Source organism: Mixophyes fleayi, chromosome 4 (genome assembly GCF_038048845.1).
Source record: "Mixophyes fleayi isolate aMixFle1 chromosome 4, aMixFle1.hap1, whole genome shotgun sequence".
In the NCBI taxonomy this organism is placed as follows: domain Eukaryota; kingdom Metazoa; phylum Chordata; class Amphibia; order Anura; family Limnodynastidae; genus Mixophyes; species Mixophyes fleayi.
In genome coordinates, this window is record NC_134405.1 from 276310178 (window position 1) to 276321421 (window position 11244).

General features: G+C 39.8%; 1 long non-coding RNA gene across 1 annotated transcript in view; it reads right to left on the reverse strand.

The window, feature by feature from the left end:
- LOC142152770 (uncharacterized) overlaps positions 1-9833 on the reverse strand; it is a 43144-nt gene extending 33311 nt beyond the window's left edge. Inside the window, exons 1-2 of the long non-coding RNA XR_012691388.1 lie at positions 9807-9833; positions 9575-9661 (exon numbers count right to left, since the gene is read on the reverse strand). This is a non-coding gene — a long non-coding RNA (uncharacterized LOC142152770). The remainder of the gene's footprint in view (positions 1-9574; positions 9662-9806) is intronic.
- Between the last annotated feature and the right edge of the window lie 1411 nt (positions 9834-11244).

Sequence of the window (11244 nt, forward strand, 5' to 3'; positions counted from 1 at the left end):
TCCCCTAATTAGACTTTTGGAAAAGCAGCTAGAGAAATTGAAGGAGGAGATAAATCTTAGTAATTCCGCTAACTATGTAGGATTTGTAGATCAAGTACTTTACTCGCTTGGCCATGATCCAAGAGTTATCAACATATTGAAATCGGATCATTACATTTTGGCAACTGTGCATGATCCTAGGTTTAAGAGCTATATCTTCTCTTTCTTTCCAGCTGACCCAGACCAAAAGAGATGCAATGAGCTCTTGATCAGCAAGCTAACATCTCAAGTGATACATGACATGATGACTAATTCTCCCTCAGTTTCTATGGCAACTGCTGCTAGGAAAAACGTAGCTTTCCCAATACACCCAGGGGCATATTTACTAAACTGCGGAATTTAAAAAAGTGGAGATATTGCCTATAGCAACCAGTCAGATTCTAGATGTCACTTTGTAGAATGTACTAAATAAATGATAACTAGAGTCTGATTGTTAGCTATAGACAACATCTCCACTTTTTAAAACCTGCAGTAACTATACCCCCCCAGTGGTGATGCAGATGAGTCAGAACAACATTTTGACATTTGGTCTGGTGTAAAAGAATTGGCCAAAAATCGTGACAGCTCTGTCGCAAAATGAGCTTCAAATTCCACGGGAAAGCCTTACTGGCAATTACATCAAAGTTCAGAGACTTCTGTAAGGTTGGATTCCAGCGGGGATGAATAAGTATTGTGTGAGGATGATGTACACACAGATAAGTGTGAGGATGATGACAGTGTAGATTGCAGGTGCTGGGATCTAGCTGAGAGAAGGAAGCTAATTGATGCTGGTATGCTTGTTAATATTTTGGGTAAAATGGCATGTTGGCAATTTTATATTTTTCTACAGTAAACTTTCAGCTTTTTTAGAGAGGTGTTTTTTTCTTTAAAAGGTACAATGGTTTTTTTTTTGGTTTTTTTTGTTTCCCTGACTTAAAACCACTATGCACTTGAACAGAAGCTTTAGCACATGACGTAGAGGGATTAGTATCATCATGACTGAGAATAGAGAATGACCAGAACAATGTGACTAAAGAATGGAGAGTGACAAGAACACTGATAACCATGTTTCTGTGTGACCATCGGCACTGAGACTGGAGAGTGACAAGAACAATCTTACTGAAGACTGGAGAGTGACAAGGACACTGCAACCCCTCCTGTTTCTGTATGAGCTATGTCACAGTAAAATGTCACAATAGACCTTTAAAAACACTCCAAACCCTATTATTTGAATTTCTGTTTCAGAACTAAACATTGCCACCTCTCCTAATTCTGAGTGAGGTGTGGAACAGTAAACTGTCATGGTAGAATTTTAAAAACACCGCCAGCACTATTATTTGAATTTCTGTTTCAGCGCTGTACAATGCCACCTCTCCTATTTCTGGGTGAGCAGTAGAATGTGACTGGAGACTTTTAATAATACTGCCAGCCCTATTATTGGAATTTATGCTTCAGCACTGAACAATGCCACCTCTTCGAGCCGGCTTGGCTTGGTACTCAAATTGGCTAAGTTCGGATGGGCTCAGTTTTCTGAAAACCAAGCCCGAGCATCTCTAATATTAGTCCAGCATCCAACTATTAAATTCTAAATAACTCCACTAATGCAATCAATGATACCCCAGAAACATCCTTGCATGCTACAGCTGCTACTGCTTCTGCTGAGGGGGGAGATATATATAGAGAAGGGGAGCAAGTAGAGTAAGTATTCTACACAATTGTCTGTGAAGCAAGTCAGTCAGTTATGTTAGCATTGGATGTGCGCCCAATTTCCGCCATCAATGCAACAGATTTTAGACGATTAGTTGAGTTCAAGTGCCCATGCTGTAAAATTCCATCTAGATTCCTTTTCTCCAGAACATTAAATTCTCAGCTGCACTGTGAGGTTAAGTAAAAGCCATTCAGTCCCTAGAAAATGCCATTGTACCAACAGTCCACTTAACTGCGGATATGTGGACAAGTGGTCCTGGTCAAAACAAAGACTATATGATCATGACAGCCCACTGAGTAGGTGTATCACCATCAGTAGCACCAGTACTGGTAGATTCACCATTCACTGCCAGGTCATTCAAAGGCATGCTTCTCTGTATATCGCTGGTTTCACAAATAAACATACTGGTGTCAATCTTTTGGAAAAATGCGGGAATGTGATAGCAAAGTAGCTCATCCGCTAAGACCCTCCTCAGGATTTCTCATTGCAGATAACGGAGTGAACATTGTGTGTGCATTACGATTTGGTGAATTTCAGCACATACCATGCTTTACACACACGATAAACCTGGTGGTGCAGAATTTCTTAAAAAATGAAAGGTCAGTGCAGGAGATGCTGTTTGTGACCTGTAAAATTACTGGCAATTTTATACATTCCACAAACGCATGTAGAACATTGCAGCGGTTGCAAAATAAAATGTTATCTGCTATGCCACCAACTGAAGCAAGAGGTAGTAACAAGATGGAATTCCACACTTTATGCTTCAGCGACTAGAGGAACAGCAACAAGCCATCAAGACCTACACAGCAAACCATGGAATAGGGAGGGAGATGTTATCTTACACAAGAACATTTGAGAATCCTTAGTGTTTTATGCAAGCTTCTGAAATCCTTTGATTAAAGGTATGACGTGGCTCAGGCTGGCAGCTCACTTAATTTGTTACAATTTCAATCTATTGGAATAGCAACTGGAGGACCTGAAGGAGGAGATGAAAGTTAGCGATTTGGCAAATTTGGACTTGTGGTTCAAGTTCTTTATTCATTTCGCCAGGACCCAAGGGTTTGCAGCATCTTAACATTGGATCACTACATTTTGGTGACCATGCTTGATCCTAGATTTAAGTAATATTCCATGTCTTTCTTTCAGAATGACTCAAATCATGACAGATGTAAGCAGCTCCTTGTGAGCAATCTGTCAGCTCAAGTCGCACGTGACACGTTCTCCAAATGCTACTGCCAGTAAAAAACTTTCCTTTTCTGATAGTCACACTGATTATGAGTCAACAACACAGCAGCACACCTGTAAGTTTATTACATCTGGTCAGGCTTAAAGAATTGCCCAAATGTACTACTGACACCCATAGCATGTCTCAATCGGATACACCTTTTCTTAGTAGAATGGTGGAGGATTACTTTAATGAAAAAGTAGAGCTTAGCATCTCAAACAGTCCCTTTCAATACTGGGAGGAAAAAAAGGGAAGTTTGGAGTCCCTTGTACAAACTAGTAATGGTTCACTTAAGCTGTCCACCCTCCAGTGTGTACTTGGATAGTGTGTAGAGCAGCCGGGAATGCTGTAAGTGATCATCAGAGGAGACTACTTCCCAAAAATGTAGAAAAACTGGTATTCATCAAAATGAACTACAAATTGTTTACAAATTCCATTCTTGCTGCCAATTACCAACAGAGTGTATAGATTCTGTTGAGGATGAATTAATATTGTATGATGATCATGACAGTGATAAGGATGATGATAAGGGTGATGATGTGATCATCAACATAGAGGAAGATTACCACTGTTAGCCAAATGACCATAAATAATTTGTAAAAAAAAAAAATTGCTATCTATTTTGTCCAATTCATCGACCACTAGCAAAAATGATCTCTTTTGTCGGGTCCCAAACAAATCAAGCATTTCAGCCACAAAAGTGGCAGCCCCTGTCGCTGAAATGTTTAGCTTGTTAAACTATATGTATGTCCTTTTTAACATATTGGTGAGTGGGTGGGCCCAAGGACAATTCCATCTTGCACTGTTTTACATTTTGACCTTGGTCTATCAGCTTGTGTAAGAGTCAACAGTTCAGGTGTCAACAGTATTATTAGGTCAGCAATTCACATGGTTTACCGTATGATTAGGTAGACTATTCAACTGTCGACAGTATTATTATAGGGCTAGGGATATGTTTAAGTACAGGTCTAGGGATAGGGACAGGGATAGATACAAGTCTAGGGATAGTGATAGGATTAGAGTTAGGAATAATACTGTCTACATTTCAATTGTTGCCCTACTAATACTGTCAATGTCATTATATTGTTGACTAGTCTAGTCTGCTGCCCATCTATCATATTATGTCAATCCTGTAGCTGTCAAACACATGTATGTATCACACCGAGGTGGGTGGCCCCAATCACAACGCCATCTTGCACCATTAAACATTGCACCCTTATTGTGGAAATAATGTTTACTGATGCAGATGCTGTCCACCTAATGATCTCTGATACTGCCACTGCTATCCCCTCTCTGATGTATTTGCTGCAGTGCTGATCCTCTCCAATGTATTTGCTGCAGTGCTGACCATTTCCAATGTATTTGCTGCAGTGCTGACTCTCTCCAATGTATTTGAGCTTCAGTGTGTCACACATGCTGCCTAACGGGTACCTATTTGGTGTATCTTCTAGATTCAAAGAAATGTAACTGATGTAGACATCTTCAATGAGAGTGATGATTGGTTACTATTGAGAAGGATGATCACGATTATCCAAATGCCCAGGATTAATTTGTTAACATCCCTATCTAATATCCAGTTGAACAACCAACAGCCAAAATGTTGGCTTTTGTGGGGACCCAAATAAATTAAGCACTTAAGCCACAAAAGGGGCAGTGACTGTTGTTGGAGTGTTTTGTTAGTTAACTTTTGTGCATGTTGTTTTCAACATATGGGTGGGTATGTGGCCCCAAGGACAAGGTCATCTTGCACAATTTTGGCTCCTCCACTTTTCCACAAGAATCTTCAGAAGCCTTTGTCACATTCTTGCACCAAAGTACCCTTTTTAGGGGGCTTTTTGTAACTCATTGCAATGCCTAATTGTTTTCAGCATGTTACTAGTGCTGCCAACTGCCTGCTACTTGGGTGACCAATATGCCAAATTTTGTCTCTTAATTTCTCAGAATGTGGACTTACAAATTCAGTTGCTTTTTTTTGTCAAGACAGATGTTTGGCAACCAAATGTGCATTAGTGTGAGTTATGCATACTTACTTGTGTGAGAAGGCCAACTATTGTCCAATCTGAACTGTCTGGTTTACATATTACCTAGCCTTTCAGTTTCATCCTTTTAAAGCTATACAAATATCTAAAACTCTTTTTATATGCATTCCATATTGATATACATGACATGTATTATACATGCCATATTTATATACTTGCAAATATATTTGAGTGATGAGTCCCCTGGTTTTATTCCCAAGGGCTGCATTACTCATAGCATAAAAGACACTTATAGTAAAAGAAGGTTTCTGAAAGCTCTACTTTTGGCTCCCTGTGAATAATCCACCCAACCATAAGTGCATAATACAGAAATAGATGAAGGTGCCACCCACATTTGTTTAGTATCATCAATGTCTGTATTAACTGCATTAATTAACTGCATTAATTCTACCACTGTCTATCCAATGAACACTGCCTGTTTCTCTAGCATAAGTGTTTTTTGATTGATGCTCTATTACGTTCTTTCTTGATTATAAAGTAGATTAGAGTAGAGAGGTATCATACAAGTAATCCCCTTTTAATGAAGGTACTTATGATCTCTAAAGTACATTTTTGCAAGGCTGCCAGATCATCTATTGTGTCTCCTAGTCTAAGGATTGTATCTTTTATTAAACTGGCATGTATTTGTGCCATATATTTGTGCCACTGCTCTGTCACTAATTTTAGCCAGCCAGATCTCTGTAGACTTTGGCCAAAATTGTTGCAAATTGGGATCGTTGGGAAGGGATCATTAGAAAATAGGCTGGAAATAAATACTAATGTTATAAATAGCAAAATAAGAGCAAAAACAGCTCAAAATGACATCATTTTACCTATTTTTCACAATGGTTAATTAAATCCATATCCAAAACCAAAACCGAAAGCAAAGCCAAAACACGAAGTTGGGGTAGAACCAACAACGGTTTTGAAACCGAAACACCAGGGTCAACGCACATCTCTGTTAATTTCCTTTTGCACAGGTATATTCATCACTGTATTCATAAAATTTGAAAACAGATGGCACTGCCGATCAACAATCTTATAGTCAATAAGAATATACACAAAGAATAGTGTAATAAATGTGAACTAAAATCAAACTCTCTGTGAAAAGTATTGACACTACAAAAACAGCAAAACTTCAAATCTACATTATCCAAAATGTACAACCATCCCAAAGTTTGTGTAGTCCAATTTCTAGTTAATCAAAAAGTCCAACAAAGAGTCTGTGAGGTAAATTTTTCATAAATCTTCCTCCCACGTAATATATTCCTTTTGAGTAGAAGATTGTTGATCGGCAGCGACATCTCTGTTTTCGAATTTTATGAATATTGTTTAATTTTTGGCTTTGCGGATCAGAAGCCAGAAAACAGAGGGCAGCTCATGATTGTCAGTGCTAATACACTAATATCCTTTAGTCTTTGGGGGGGATCTGAATTCCCCCCAAAGTACCGCCGTGCTAAAACTTTTACCATTATTACAGTAGTTTTAACCCGGCGTTATAACTACTGTAATAACGGTAATTACGCGCATTATTACCATAATAACGATAATAATGCACAGGCCGCGTTGCTTTTAACAGTTATTAAAGTAAATCTATCGTTTTCAAATAAGCATTGCATAGGCGATTTTATTGTGTTTCTAACGCACAAAGTGATTTATTTTAGCAGATGTAAATAGTCAACAATTCAATACATTATTATATTATGATACAGTACAGTACAGCCAATACCAAAAGATAAATACATACCGCTGCTATCGCACGCGCTCGCTGCACACCCACGGGACCCGGTGGACAGTATATCTGTTAAAATACTGTGATTAGTGAAGACTGAAATCTGGGTGCACAGCTATAATCATATATACACAGTCAGTGTTACAGTGAACAATGCAAATGACGTGACTTGCTTCTATAGGTCCAGACATCACATGGGTCCAGGCTAAACAGGTCATAGGCTGATTCAATCTAAGGAATCCAAAGGTGGGGGTCATCTCTCCAGGGGATGAGCTTCTTTCTTCCCGCCAATGCTCCAGTTACAATTAGCATTTCATAGTCAACATCATACAAAGGTTTATTCCCAAATATCAATAACTAAAGTATGCAATGTGCGATCTCTTCGCCGACTGCACCGGACAGCTGCTGATGATTAGGGTTTCAATATGATACTAGGCATGATAATCCTATAACCTGAACCTTGAATATCACTGAAGTGTACATATAATCATTATATATATATATATATATATATATATATATATATATATATATAGACTAATAATAAACCAAATACCATCTGCTCATAAATTGCAGTGTAACGGAACCAATATGAATATTAATTCTATAATGTTGTAATGCGAGTGTGTGCGTGCGTATTTTACCGTGCTACGTGGTGTACGGATCGCAATCGCACCGCAAAACAATATTAACCAATATACTTTCATCCAATTATACGACTTCGACACAGTAACGTGGCCAATTAAATACCCCCCTTAATATTCACCACTGTGTTAAAGTGAAAGCTCATATCGACATGGTTTACTACAAGGAAAATGGAGGAAATAAAATAAGAAACACACTTTTATCATTATTCCTATGTGAAAAACACAAAAACACATTGGTTTCATATTGTAGCACAGTGGTAAGTTCAGTTAACATTGAGTAGAAAACCTCTCTTTTGAGAAGGGACCAAGTGACAAGATTCTTCAGCCATCATTTCCAAAATAAAGTTGTTTTTGTAGAATTTAAAGAAAAAGGATTTATCCAAATGCTGAATTTCAAAAATGACCAAGATTCAATTTCTCTAAAACTGTAGCTCAAATTGGAAGCAATGATGATTCATCCATTAGCTCGAAACAATCTAGATGACTTTGGGATTTCTCCTGATTGTCATCAAAAAGTAATGGAAAAGTAATAAGTTGGCTTCCAAGATACAAATTGCAAATTAAACTTTGAGACAGTTCTTTTTCTACTACTTAGATTAGCTGATTTTGTAGACTTTCATGTGGTGATTATACAATTTGAATACCAGACATTATGTCTCCCACATACAGTTCTGTTCTTTGAAATTGTAATTAAGTATTCTTACCACTGATTTTCAAAACATGTTTTTATTTACTAGTTTAGGGTGTTCCACCTATCTAGCTTCAGACTAATTATACCATTTATTTAGATTAGGTGTACCTTTTGAACTTTTAATGGTTACTCAAGATACAGTGTTGTGTAAACAGTCTTGTAGGCTACTTTAGTAAATAGAAATCTAAAATGAAACTAGCCGAGAAATTGAAAGCAAACATCTTGAGGTTGCAACACAGTTTTAATCAATACATTTCAATGCATATTGTGATTCTATATAAATGCATATAGACTATTGTTGCTGTGGTGATAGTTTGAAAAAAAAAAAACCATTGTGACTAACTTTTCATTATGATAGGCTAATTACTATATGCTCAAAACGTGTCTGCATAATGCTTTGCAGACATTGTTGATTTTATTCTTACATTGCAATCAATAGCTGTTCTTTAATTCTTTCTGTCAACAGAAGAACAGTGAGGACCTCATTTAGAGCCGGACGAAAAGTCAGTTTTAGGTGAAGCGAACAAAAAAACACTATCACGCATGTGCAGCAAGCAACATATCTGCATCTTTGACGCAATTAACACTTGCGACAGCTTGCGGCTCACTATGAGACAAAGGGCGGAATGCGGAATTGTGAAGGCATGACCCTGTAAGTAAATCCAAGACACAGACACAGTGAGGCGCAGACGCAACACACGTAAAAAAAGGGCTAAAATTGTGCGGCATGCTAATTAGATCTTTTGATGTGTGAAGGTCCAACATTGAAGGCAGGAACTTTTAATTAAGACTGGCTCCTAGATTCTCTGCATCTGAAAACCAGATGCAGGACATCACAGCATCTCTAGAATTTCATAGATAAGTGTAAATATTGAAGGCTTTTCAATGCATGTAAATCCATGTTCGTGTAACACACTACATCCTGATTCTAAAAATAGCCTGTGTCCAAATCAGTATAAAAAGCACTGTCTTGTACACTGAAATGTTCTGCTTGTTTCATCTGACCTGATCACTGGTACCTTCAACCAGTGTGAGAGCAAATAAACATCACTTGCTTCAAAGACCTGCTAGAAAATGTCTTATTACTGTATTTCTGTGAACTGCAGATTAGACCCTAAATCTAATCCGTTCTCCGTCTGTTTCTGAGGTTGGACCCAGCTTTTTCGGTACCACCATTCTGCCTGCTACCCTGCAGCTCTGGTCCATGTGATAGGCCAGGGTGATCCATCCACAGCACCCCTGATCCATAGTAAGAGGTCAGGAGTACCAGCCCAGGTACGCCAGTAACAGGGTACACTCGCTGCATCAGTTACCCAGAAGAAACCCGGTACTGGATGCTGGTAAGGAGGCCAGTGGTGGCAGCATTTGTAAGTCCCTCCTACTGCAGAAAAAGGGGGGGGAAAGTAAGCCCGGCCAGTTCCCAGCAGCAACAGACAGGGTGGCATAGGCGGTCCATCCTGTCACATTACCTTTATAATACTAGGTTGTAACATTAAAAAAGGTATAGACATTACATTTTATATTCATGGACATACCTTATGTAGTCTCATCTTGTTCATATTTGGGTGTGTCAGCTTGAGATAGAGGTTTGCTGACATCTTGAGGTTGATCTGTATTTACTTCTGCAGAGATAAGAGGCTCACTGACGTTAACAGTCTCTTCAGCGCTCACAGGCTTTACTAATGAAACATTGGGATCTAGAAAAAAATTGTGGTCTTTGTATGTTATAATATGAAGAGAGCTCCTAGTATAAAAATATTTTATTACATGGTGCAGATGAAAGGAGAGGAAAAGTGTCACTCACCGGAGTGTGAGCGCCTCCACTCTGGTACGTGGTTCTCCATCTTTCCCGCTTACACCTGTGTTGAACCGCGGCCGTCCACCATCCTGTCGCACTGCGCATGCGCAGGTCCCTTTATCAACTACACCTGACCACTAATGTGATTGATGGATCAATCACCTCACCCTTAAGGCACGTGCAGCCTTAGGTAGTTGCCTGATCTTGGAGTCTCATTCCCAGTGATTCTCTATAGGTGTCTGCAGTTTCCAAGCTGCTTCCAGCTTTACTCATCGGCGGTTCCCATACCCGCTACAGCATTACTACTCAGCTGATCGTCTGCAGTTTCCAAGCTGCTTCCTGCTCTACTCACCGGCGGTTCCCATACCCGCTACAGCGTGTCTACTCAGCTGATCGTCTGCAGTTTCCAAGCTGCTTCCTGCTCTACTCACCGGCGGTTCCTATACCCGCTACAGCGTGTCTACTCAGCTGATCGCTTCTTCAGCTTCCCAGCTGATTCCTGCTCTACTTGGTATGCATAACCACTATTGACTATTATTGTTTACTTGCATACCTATTGAACTATACGTGACTACTGCACTAAGGTACAGTTACCTATGATAGACTGTCTATGCTACATTGCCTGTTTACCCGGACAAGCTTCTCACTCAGCCGCGGTATACTCTCATCATATTGACTTTGTTGTTACTTGCATATCCACGCTGACCCGCTTCTCCACGCTGCAGAGCCAGCTACTATATTGACAGACTATTCATTGTACTTAGCTACTTGTGTTGTACAAAACTCCTTTCTACTCGTGCTGTTTCCACACAGCTACAGTTTGCCGTTTCCACACCACTCTCCTGCACCTGGACAAGTCCTCTTTCCTCCTCACAGCAGTGGTACAACTTGCTACACGCAGACCACTGACTTCCCTGCTACCTACCAGCACCTGGACAAGTCCTCCTATCACAGCAGTGGTACAACTTGCTATACGCAGACCACTGACTCTCCTGCTACCTACCTACACCTGGACATTCCTCATCACATCGGTGGTACAACTTGCTATACACAGACCACCGACTATCCCGCTACCTACCTGCACCAGGACAACCTCCTCATCACTACAGTGGTACAACTTGCTGTACGCAGACCACTGACTCCTCCACGAGCTACCTTCACCCACTCATGTCCTCTCATCTCGTCTGAAGCTATATCGCTTCTTCTCTACAGTTCCAAGTCGCTGACCTTCCACCATCAACAGCTGCAAGTCATTGACTTCATAAGACATTCTCTACTTTCCTGCTGTTATCATCATTCCAATCATTCACCTAACTGCCCTGAGGTCCGTGGTCAACACCGCCGCTCTGTCAGTTATAAAATCAGGTGAAACTCAGGTATCAACGCCTTGTGCCCGTGACAGTAAGA